Genomic DNA, 12,840 nt, shown 5'->3' on the forward strand with positions numbered 1-12,840 from the left:
CAGCAACATCATTGGGTCATTTTTTTGTAAAGATGCTGACCTCCACCCGGAGGAAGACCTACTGGTACTGACAGTAGTGGTCAGAGATATCGTGAATTGGTGCTCGTGGTAAAGTGAAGATATTAAAAGTTAAAATCCCTATGTCACTTTTAACCTCAATAATTTATTCCGGAGGCAGTGATTGGGAGTTTAAAAGAAAGGTTATGTGCGTATTGAATGAGTTACTGTTCATTCGCACCTCTTAGTGATCGGATGAGTTACTGTTCATTCGCACCTGTTAGTGGTCAACATGTTTCAGCCCTCTGTGCATTCTCGGGGCTTTCGTCAGGACCGAACTAGATTGTGTAGGACCAATGAGGTTCTACGTAAAGTGATGTAATTCACCACTGAGATTTGTGGGTCAGATCAATTGTATCTGTACCTAAAGGAAAAGAAAAAAGGGTGGTGCAAAAGGGTAAAGAAAACAATAGCATTGTAATGTTTTTCAAGCATGAAATGTTGAGACAGTATTTACAAGGAACATACGCAGTGGCAGTTCAATATACGCAACATTGTGCTATGATTTACACACTTTGTGTGGACATGGTGAGGACAGGCGGAATTAAGTTAATGATACATAGTGGTAAAAGTAACAAAGAGTATATGATATATTTTACCATCAATATTTTAGTATGACATCGTATAGTGCGCGTCTTACAACTCACTCGTATATTGCGTGAATACAAGGTGTAATATTGTAGTCGCGCGCTATTTGTTTCACTTGTCAAGCGATGTCAGTTTAGCGGTATCGGTTTTATTATCAATATCTTTGGTTGCTCTACACTATTGTATCGACACTGGGCCCAGATGTTATCAGCGTTCGGTCATACGGGTAAATTTACCTTATGGGCGTTTACTTGCCACGCTTCATGAAGTCACCGGCGGGCTTTATGGTCGATTCTGTGGAAAGGAAAAGTTCAGTAATACCTTACTTGAAACTGGAGAAGTGATAGGGAAGTCTGTTTGGTTCCATGATCTCACCAGTTGTAATCACCGTGACGCGCTTGTGCTGCCTCTCGTTACGGTGCTCCGAGTGACGCGGGGGCCGTTCTCGGTACGTTTTCATTCCCGGTCACGGTCAGAAAGGGAGAAAAGACTGAGATGTTCATTTGGTTGGTAAAGGTTGGCATGTTTGCAGTTAGGGAAAAGGCTCGTGTACAAGGAGCACATTAATCCATGATACCACGTTACTAATAGTTCTATTGTCTAATATCTTACATTAAATGCGTGTTAGTGGCTATTATTCGCAAAGATGTTTATAGATATATCGTGGTTAATTGTCAATAGTTGGAGGCCTGATGATCCTTATTGAGTGATATTAAGGAAGAGTATCTGTACATGTGTGATAAAGATTAAATGTCGATCGTTTTACCCTCTATTCCATTAGGTGTAAAGATATATAATCGACAAGTTGGAGGCCTGATGATCCTTATTGAGTGATATTAAGGAAGAGTATCTGTACATGTGTGATAAAGATTAAATGTCGATCGTTTTACCCTCTATTCCATTAGCTGTAAAGATATATAATCGACAAGTTGGTCATTTATAAAAGATAGTTCTTTTGCTAAATACCTAAATAAATATAGAGGGACATTCTCTGTGATGTTCTTGCTCATTTATCCTATGTCCTTATTAAGACAATGGATTGGTATTTTATGAAAGGGTATGCCAAGGTATATTGTCGTTCATCCCCTCTGTGTCTGTGTGGAGGCGATGAACCCAACGTTGTTCTTTTTCAAAGAGAATCTTCTCAGCATTGTATGATTTTGTTGGTAGTGTCTCGAGGACTACCCATTTGAGGTCGTCAGGATCATGGTTCTGTTCGATGTAATGTTTACTCATTTTGGTTGTGATTCGTTTGCAGGTGATGTTACTCCTGTGTTCACACATTCGAATCTTTACTTTGCGGCACGTCATCCCGATATATTTCAAGCCACAGGGACACACAATCATGTAAATCACATGTGTAGTGTTGCAGTTTGTATGGTGGCGCAAGGTCCACGTAAGATCAGATGAAAGTTGTAATGTTTTTGTGGGTTTTGTAAGTTTACAGACTGAACAGGAGCCGCATGGGTAGTGTCCTACCACTGGGTTGAGGTTCCACAGAGTTGTTAGGGTTCCATCATTAGTAGTGGCTGTAGGTCTTGTGTGTACAAGGAAATCCTTGATGTTCCGTGTTCGTCTATTAGCAAAGCGTGGTTTGGGCCAGTCAAGATTGTTCGACGTCAGGATTCTCCAGTTTTTGTTAATTATTTTCTTCACAGCATTTGTAGATGTGCAGTAAGTAGTGACACATGTCAGTAAGTCTGTTGGTTCTTCTCATTCTGTTAGTTCGAGTAGACTTTCTCTGGGCTGGTTCCTTGCACTCTTCTGGCATTTTCTGATGATTTTAGTTGGGTAATTCCTAAGTTGGAGTTTCTGTTCTAGTGCTGCTGCTTGTATTTTATAGTCCGTCAGCTTGCTACAGTTCCGTTTTAGTCGTAAAAACTGACTGTAGGGTAGGTTTTCCCTCAATGGTCGAGGGTGGAAGCTATTGTACGATAAGATACTGTTCCTCGCAGTCGGTTTGTAAAAAGTCTTTGTTTGCAAGGTGTTCTTTTCAGAGAATATTGTGACATCAAGGAAATCTATCTTCTTATTGTTTGATGAGTGTGTGAACTTGAGACACTCGTCCCTCGTGTTGATCCAGTTCATGAATTCAACTAGTGTTTCTTGTGTGTCTTCCCAAATTAGTAAAACATCGTCAATATACCTGCGCCAGAGTTTCATCTGATTAAAGTAGGGATTGACGGAGTTCTGTATCCATTGTTCTTCAAAAGCGCTAACGTATAGACCTGCTACACTGGGCGCAAAGGTACTACCCATAGAAGTACCGTGTCGTTGGGCGTAGAGGGTCCCCTCATATTCAAAAAAAATTTCAGTTAAAGCCATCTTGCAACATTCCAGAACAAAATGTCTGGGAGTTCTGTATTGCCAGTCTTGAGAGAAGAGAATATCCTCTAGAGTCTCTAGTGTTTTTTGCTGCGGTAGGCTTGTATAAAGACTTTCCACGTCAAGTCCAACCAAAAGCATTGTTTGATCGTTGTATGTTTGATCAACTAACAAGTTCAGAAGATCTCTTGTGTCTTTTAGGTAAGTAGGTGTTCTCTGTACTATTGGTCTTAAGAATTGGTCTGCGAATTGTGATAACGGTTCAAGTATAGACCCAATCCCTGAGACTATGGGACGTCCTGGTGGTGGGGATTTGCTCTTGTAGGATTTTTGGCAGTGAATAAAAGTAAGGAATTCTCGGCGATTTTGTTATAAGGAATTCAGCTTCGTGTTTTGAAATCCACTGGTTAATCTCAGCTTCTTCCACCATAAGTTCAATAGTCCTCTGTAGTCAACTAAAAGACTACAGAGGACTATTGAACTTATGGTGGAAGAAGCTGAGATTAACCAGTGGATTTCAAAACACGAAGCTGAATTCCTTATAACAAAATCGCCGAGAATTCCTTACTTTTATTCACTGCCAAAAATCCACAAGAACAAATCCCCACCACCAGGACGTCCCATAGTCTCAGGGATTGGGTCTATACTTGAACCGTTATCACAATTCGCAGACCAATTCTTAAGACCAATAGTACAGAGAACACCTACTTACCTAAAAGACACAAGAGATCTTCTGAACTTGTTAGTTGATCAAACATACAACGATCAAACAATGCTTTTGGTTGGACTTGACGTGGAAAGTCTTTATACAAGCCTACCGCAGCAAAAAACACTAGAGACTCTAGAGGATATTCTCTTCTCTCAAGACTGGCAATACAGAACTCCCAGACATTTTGTTCTGGAATGTTGCAAGATGGCTTTAACTGAAATTTTTTTTGAATATGAGGGGACCCTCTACGCCCAACGACACGGTACTTCTATGGTTAGTACCTTTGCGCCCAGTGTAGCAGGTCTATACGTTAGCGCTTTTGAAGAACAATGGATACAGAACTCCGTCAATCCCTACTTTAATCAGATGAAACTCTGGCGCAGGTATATTGACGATGTTTTACTAATTTGGGAAGACACACAAGAAACACTAGTTGAATTCATGAACTGGATCAACACGAGGGACGAGTGTCTCAAGTTCACACACTCATCAAACAATAAGAAGATAGATTTCCTTGATGTCACAATATTCTCTGAAAAGAACACCTTGCAAACAAAGACTTTTTACAAACCGACTGCGAGGGACAGTATCTTATCGTACAATAGCTTCCACCCTCGACCGTTGAGGGAAAACCTACCATACAGTCAGTTTTTACGACTAAAACGGAACTGTAGCAAGCTGACGGACTATAAAATACAAGCAGCAGCACTAGAACAGAAACTCCAACTTAGGAATTACCCAACTAAAATCATCAGAAAATGCCAGAAGAGAGCAAGGAACCAGCCCAGAGAAAGTCTACTCGAACTAACAGAACGAGAAGAACCAACAGACTTACTGACATGTGTCACTACTTACTGCACATCTACAAATGCTGTGAAGAAAATAATTAACAAAAACTGGAGAATCCTGACGTCGAACAATCTTGACTGGCCCAAACCACGCTTTGCTAACAGACGAACACGGAACATCAAGGATTTCCTTGTACACACAAGACCTACAGCCACTACTAATGATGGAACCCTAACAACTCTGTGGAACCTCAACCCAGTGGTAGGACACTACCCATGCGGCTCCTGTTCAGTCTGTAAACTTACAAAACCCACAAAAACATTACAACTTTCATCTGATCTTACGTGGACCTTGCGCCACCATACAAACTGCAACACTACACATGTGATTTACATGATTGTGTGTCCCTGTGGCTTGAAATATATCGGGATGACGTGCCGCAAAGTAAAGATTCGAATGTGTGAACACAGGAGTAACATCACCTGCAAACGAATCACAACCAAAATGAGTAAACATTACATCGAACAGAACCATGATCCTGACGACCTCAAATGGGTAGTCTTCGAGACACTACCAACAAAATCATACAATGCTGAGAAGATTCTCTTTGAAAAAGAACAACGTTGGGTTCATCGCCTCCACACAGACACAGAGGGGATGAACGACAATATACCTTGGCATACCCTTTCATAAAATACCAATCCATTGTCTTAATAAGGACATAGGATAAATGAGCAAGAACATCACAAAGAATGTCCCTCTATATTTATTTAGGTATTTAGCAAAAGAACTATCTTTTATAAATGACCAACTTGTCGATTATATATCTTTACAGCTAATGGAATAGAGGGTAAAACGATCGACATTTAATCTTTATCACACATGTACAGATACTCTTCCTTAATATCACTCAATAAGGATCATCAGGCCTCCAACTTGTCGATTATATATCTTTACACCTAATGGAATAGAGGGTAAAACGATCGACATTTAATCTTTATCACACATGTACAGATACTCTTCCTTAATATCACTCAATAAGGATCATCAGGCCTCCAACTATTGACAATTAACCACGATATATCTATAAACATCTTTGCGAATAATAGCCACTAACACGCATTTAATGTAAGATATTAGACAATAGAACTATTAGTAACGTGGTATCATGGATTAATGTGCTCCTTGTACACAAGCCTTTTCCCTAACTGCAAACATGCCAACCTTTACCAACCAAATGAACATCTCAGTCTTTTCTCCCTTTCTGACCGTGACCGGGAATGAAAACGTACCGAGAACGGCCCCCGCGTCACTCGGAGCACCGTAACGAAAGGCAGCACAAGCGCGTCACGGTGATTACAACTGGTGAGATCATGGAACCAAACAGACTTCCCTATCACTTCTCCAGTTTCAAGTAAGGTATTACCGAACTTTTCCTTTCCACAGAATCGACCATAAAGCCCGCCGGTGACTTCATGAAGCGTGGCAAGTAAACGCCCATAAGGTAAATTTACCCGTATGACCGAACGCTGATAACATCTGGGCCCAGTGTCGATACAATAGTGTAGAGCAACCAAAGATATTGATAATAAAACCGATACCGCTAAACTGACATCGCTTGACAAGTGAAACAAATAGCGCGCGACTACAATATTACACCTTGTATTCACGCAATATACGAGTGAGTTGTAAGACGCGCACTATACGATGTCATACTAAAATATTGATGGTAAAATATATCATATACTCTTTGTGACACAGTGTTACTTTTACCACTATGTATCATTAACTTAATCCTCCTGTCCTCACCAGGTCCACACAAAGTGTGTAAATCATAGCACAATGTTGCGTATATTGAACTGCCACTGCGTATGTTCCTTGTAAATACTGTCTCAACATTTCATGCTTGAAAAACATTACAATGTTATTGTTTTCTTTACCCTTTTGCACCACCCTTTTTTCTTTTCCTTTAGGTACAGATACAATTGATCTGACCCACAAATCTCAGTGGTGAATTACATCACTTTACGTAGAACCTCATTGGTCCTACACAATCTAGTTCGGTCCTGACGAAAGCCCCGAGAATGCACAGAGGGCTGAAACATGTTGACCACTAACAGGTGCGAATGAACAGTAACTCATCCGACCACTAAGAGGTGCGAATGAACAGTAACTCATTCAATACGCACATAACCTTTCTTTTAAACTCCCAATCACTGCCTCCGGAATAAATTATTGAGGTTAAAAGTGACATAGGGATTTTAACTTTTAATATCTTCACTTTACCACGAGCACCAATTCACGATATCTCTGACCACTACTGTCAGTACCAGTAGGTCTTCCTCCGGGTGGAGGTCAGCATCTTTACAAAAAAATGACCCAATGATGTTGCTGAAACAGTACACAAATGGCGGAGAATGAAAATATACCGCCCTCGACCTGTGTAGATGTTATGAGGGTCTTTTTATGAAGGATACAACCAACAAGACCATGGGAACACAGGACAAGTGGTCCATTCTCCCCCCTTGTGATTTATAAGTAACTTTAGGAAGCCGAATGGACCTAAGCTTCTTTTTCCCCCACTTGATTATTACACACGTTTGGTATCAAACACATTTTCTTAATAAATCCATACTGATGTCAGTAGTGCACTTATTGAAACATGCACCCAGAGGGCATCTAAGAGGTGCCCCCTGAAAACCTACCAACCTCTAGGCTGATTAGTGTAGACCTGCCTGCCACCATAGACAGGTTTCTTAATTCCTGCAAGTGACAGCCCATGCTCTTCGAGGTCAGAAACAATGCCTGCTTTGGCCGGAGGTGTTGTCACCTCCTCCAAGTAGGAGGGCTATTAATCAGCATATCAAGACAGAAGGCTTCAAATGTCTCTGCCGCCTTTGATATTTGAACCCGGCTTCCCACAGAATACACCCCCTGCCCAAGGCCTGGAAAGGCAGCAAGATTAACTAGTCAGGAGGCATGTTCACTTTCAGGCTAGTTACACCCCTATGTTGGGCTACCGGAAGTGAACATGAAAAATAGAATTCCACCATCTTGGTGTTTCGTGAAATTAGATACATTGGATTAGGGTTATGCCCACTCCCCACATGACGTGATCCTATAGGGGGTGTAAGCACCCCAAGGTAAGTAGCCCACTGGTTATTACTTAAAGCCCTTAAATTGAGTGCCCCCTCTGACACCAGGAACTCAGATTTGACAGACACAAGAAGAAGACAAAGAAGAGCGAATAATACGAGAACTGAGGACCAGCTGCGGACTTTTTAGCGCAAAACTCTGCCTGCACATGTCCCGACAAACCAACTTGTCCTGCCACTGTGCAGCTGCCAAGAACCCTGGTGGGCTGACACCACTTCACAAATCACCAGAAATTTCCCTTGGAGTAGATGAGCTACTCCCCTGCATCTTGCAGGCACCAAATAGCAAATTCCGGTCTACTGTGCTGCCGCCCCCGCTTCCACGGACGCAGCAGCCACCCAGGAAGAGGTAGTTGTGCTCCAAGAGGTCATCTCCGTCTCCCAACCAAGTGAGAAGATGCTGGGACCAAATGGAGCCGCACAGCACTAATATCCATGGTACCGGACACCATGCAGCAACCATAGCCTGTTTGAGTCCAATGCAGACTTCAACAACTCCAAAACCGAACAGCCGCCGAGGGACATCAGCACCACAGAGACCTACTTTGAGAGTGGCCCAGCTTTTATAATTTTTGTACCCTCAACCGGTGAGACCAACAACCGTGAGCTCCTGTGACGCAAAAGCCCAGCCAACCCAACCACTCTGCACCGAGCGCCCCAGCCTGGGTCTCCGAGAACTGACTGTGCTTCTTTGCTCCAGGGGTCCTCATGAACTGAGCCCCCTGCTGGGAGCTCCAAACTTGTCCCCAAGTCCCCCTCTTCAGCCTATTTCTATGTTGCTCCCCCTTTCCTTTGGGGCGGAATGCAAAGATACCACCCTGACCAGCATCTCTGCACTCTGATGCTCAATGACAGGTAAAGACTAACTCATGGTGGTTCTTTGGACCATCGTCCCCTATTACCTTAAGTCCTGAAGGAGAGCCCAGGAAACCTATTGAAAGTAACTGTATGCAGTGTATGCTTTTTCACTCTGGGAAAGCATTGCCGCGTAAAGGCGCATTTAAGTGAACATTTTACTTACCTGTAAAAATCAATATCTCGAAAAGTACTTACTTGATCCCAAAGTTCTTGGTGTACAAACTTATGTAAAATGTGTGTTATTTTTCTAAATTGGATTACAACAAATGCTTAGCACTAGCCCCTGATTAGCCTAAACTTCTCCCCTACAATACCACAAAAAACAGCATTTGGGTTTGTTACTGTGCCTCTGTAAATAATAAGGGTTGATGAACTCTGTGCATGGTGTGCCTCGTTTTGGTGCACTATTTAGAGAGCCAGCTTCCTACAAAGTTATTATGAGAATCATATTATTTCATGAAGGATATCTCTGGAAAACTCATGGCTGATGGCAATTCGCTTATATTGTCTGTATGGTTGATGGTGGATTGCTCTAGAAGTGTTGTATTGTGTTCGCCCCTCATAATACACCTTACCTGTGGACTCCTGCCTGACATCTGCTGTATAGTCCCATTTCAAACAAGTAGGTTATACTATTGTGGTAAATAATTTAATTACCGGAACTTAATTTGATACAGAAACATAATAGAAATAGCTCAGTAAATAAGAGGCAGAATCCGTGGTATTAGAGGTTCGGAATGGGCTTTATTCCAATGGATGATTCGAATCGGTTGCTCCAAGTTCCATCACCACGAAGGTTCAGGAAGTGAAGTACATACATTATTGATAATTAATCACTTTTATACAATAGGCATTACAGTGAGGCAAAGGCAAGAGGCGTAACAATTGATAGTAAAGATAACATTTCACATGCGTAGCTGAAGGAGGCGTAATTGGGAGTAACAAGAAAACGTCATTGGTTGTGATGTCACATATGGGTGGATCTATGAAATAATTTCGCAATGTCAGCAGAAATACTTGGCAGAAATGCGCGCGCAGCAGCATGACGTGTGATTGACGTGCAGCTAGGGGGTGGAGGGGACTTGACATTTAGCTCTACATGTGGCGACAGATGTCTGGAGGGTCAAGTCAACCTAATCCCAAATCATATCTAATCATCCTATGTTTAAAGAACTAAGTTATCCAAAAGAGAGGCCTTCTTGAAGTAGAATCTTATACTATAATGACTATACTGCCTGTTAGTGCGTGTACAAGCGTCTAAGTGTCTACACTAGATGCGAGGGCAGGAATCTTCCATAGCAACAGGGCTATGAATTACTTGTATAAAGACAGAAAAACCGGGCCTTTGCTCGGTAGCTGGCAGAATGTTTACTTAAACTACTAGACAGGAATGCATTGGGCAGGGATCGGAGCAGATAATTTCGAAGGTGAAATACAGTTCTTGGCAGGCAGCAAGCTGATGTCAGGCATCGTGAGCCGCGCAGGGAATGAGACAAAGTTCATGGTCACAGATGCAGGCTCGGACTGGAGCTTCAGAGACAGAAAGCAAGAAAAGCTTGATGACAGAATCAGGGCCTACTTGCCTGGACTGTAAAAATGGCATAAGTGAACCATATAAAGCCGGTGGCCTTTCATACTTAGGAATGGAATATCCGGCCTATTCATGGCGTATCTGAAAGAGGACATGTTGACGGTGGACGCACATGTGTTTGCGTCTTCATAACTGGAACTGGAGGGAGTATACATGTACTTGTGATTCATACATGAAACCGTTGGGGTCCAAGATAGGGGACATAACTGATCGGAAAAATCCATATTTCCACATTCCCTCCTTGTCCCCTACTTGCCCGTCAAGAGATATCAATCTTCATCAATCCATTGATCTGTTCATATAGCATCATTTGTTCTTCTTTCTTCTTCCGGGATTTTGAACGAAAATCTTGATGTGGAATGCACGATGTGGCACACAGACCACAAATCGCTGGTCCACATTGCAGGCATAAGCAGCAACTGAATAGTATGAGAAGGCCAATACCTAGGAAGGATAGAACTCTCCATCCCCAGGCTGATAACACGCTCCAAAACCAACCGGACCAAGTCCAGGTGCCTGGATTCTGGTGTATCTGGCTTACAATCTTATGAAGGCGGGTTATGGCTTTATATACAGATGGCGAATTTTCTGGTATGAATACACAGCAGCTTGATCCGATGACCCTACAAGCTCCGCCCCTATCGGCCAGGATGACGTCAAGGACAAGACGATTTTGAAGCACAACAATCCGCATAGCAGACTGCTCTTCTGTTAAATTGCCTAAGGCGGAAATAGTTTCGTTCACTACTGCTTCAAGGGTTCTAGTTAATCTACGTATCAGTTTACTATTAGTAACGGTACCTATATAGGGAAAGAGACCTTTATTGAAATCTGTGTATTTTTCCCATGCTGTTTCAGTGTAATCGACTATTGGGAGATCTCTCCTTTCTCTATTGTGTACTAAATGAGTATTTCTGTGATAATCAGGAGGAGCTAGAAAAACAGGTGGCAAAAGGAATCCAATGTAGCAGGTACCATCCCAATCTAGAGGCAAACGTACATATGCCGTCTGACCACATATAAAATAGGAATGGCGGGAAGCTCTAAATGTCGACTTGCCTTGATCACTGAATTCTATTACAGTGGTGCATCTACTATGGCCCATATGTATGGAACCATTCTTTCTTACACATAATTCACCTTTTACTGGAAATACTGACATGGCGGGCAAACTTGGAGTGACTTCGGATTCGACATTCAAGATCAAGAGATTAAGCGTAAAATTACCTAATCCATATACTTCATTTTCTAGATCAGTTCCTGTTCTCTTGGGAAGTCCCTCCTTGTTAGGGTAGCAGACTTTAAGTAAAACTAAGTTCAAATTTCCCCATACCCAGTTGTCTTGATAAACTGCAGAATTTGAATCTAGGGAATTAATTAAACTAAACCATGCTCCACAGGAGCCGTTGTGTGTGAACGGGTATGGAAAAAGAGGTAGAATTCCTTTATAGTTCTGATAGGGAGGGAGTCGGCCACATATCCAACAATTTGTAGCATTGCTAACCTGATGGGAATGATGTAACATACTAATAAAAGTGTTATTGCGCAGCGCAAATCTATACGATAATTCATGCGGGGGTAGGTCACTAAAAGAATGTTCAGCAGTAACATTATAAACATGTCTAGAAATAGGATAATATATGTGCAACAATATACTTGCAGTAATTATTAAGAAACTTAGGAAAAACAAAATTAATAACGTCACTGTGCAATGACTACGCAGTGATTTACAGTATGCATGTCGTTTCAACATTTTTCGGGTGTTTTCTCTATTCAGATCTAAGGGATACATGTCAGGGACAAATTCAACCGCTTCACCTTGGAGAGGACTTAAACAATCAAATTTCCAGACGCGTTAGATCTGAGTTTTAGTTTATAATGTTCGTGACTACTTGTTTCAACAAAAGGAAGTTTTGAGTCAATGGGTGAAGACACACAAGGTGTGGTGTTTACGTCCGATGGTAGTCCATGAAATTTCTTGATATGACTTGAATGTATCCAGCCTTTTCTGCCCTCGATCTTCACGGCTGTCCTTGTGGTGAGCAGGACCAATTTCGGTGACTTCCACCTAGGATCCAGCTGAGTCTTTCGATCAAAGTTCCTTACTAAAACGAGATCCCCTGGAATTACGTCATGGGGTTTCACCTCAGTGTTGTCAGGAAAGGCTGCAGCTACCTGTGAACGACAAGATTGTAGTGCAGACATCAAGGAAGCCAAATAATCTGTCAGCATATTACAGTCAATATCAGTTATTTTACGTGGTATAGGCGTCCCCCACATATTTGGTGGTCTGCCAAAGATCACCTCATACGGGGATAGCCCTGTTCGAGAGTGTGCTACCATTCTCATGTAGAAGAGTGCAACTGGTAAGGCTACTACCCAGTCGACACCTTTCTCTCTGCATATTTTGGACAATCTGATTTTCAGGATCTGATTATGTCTTTCTACGAGACCTGCTGCCTCGGGGTGTCGGACACAGTGGAATTTCCACTGATAGCCTAACAAAAGTGAAACGTGTTTCATTAGTTCGGATGAGAACGGCTGGCCGTTATCTGAGTAGACAGCACGTGGTAAACCGTATCGTGGGAAGAATTCTCGAACTAACTGTTTGGCAGTAGTCGGGGCAGTGTAATCTGAAACCGGGTATGCCTCTGTCCAACGGGAAAGAGCACAGACAACTACGAGAACATATTTGAATCCTCGACATCGTTCCATCTGGATATAATCCATCTGAAGGATTTCAAAAGGGTGATCAGGAGGCTGAAATC

At 42.2% G+C, this 12,840-nt stretch overlaps 1 protein-coding gene across 2 annotated transcripts in view; it reads right to left on the reverse strand.

Annotated features, from left to right (window-relative positions):
* LRRN4 (leucine rich repeat neuronal 4) overlaps positions 1-12,840 on the reverse strand; it is a 169,562-nt gene that overhangs the window by 79,739 nt on the left and 76,983 nt on the right. The window lies entirely within an intron of this gene.

This window comes from Triturus cristatus, chromosome 6 (assembly GCF_964204655.1).
Source record: "Triturus cristatus chromosome 6, aTriCri1.1, whole genome shotgun sequence".
Classification (NCBI taxonomy): Eukaryota; Metazoa; Chordata; class Amphibia; order Caudata; family Salamandridae; genus Triturus; species Triturus cristatus.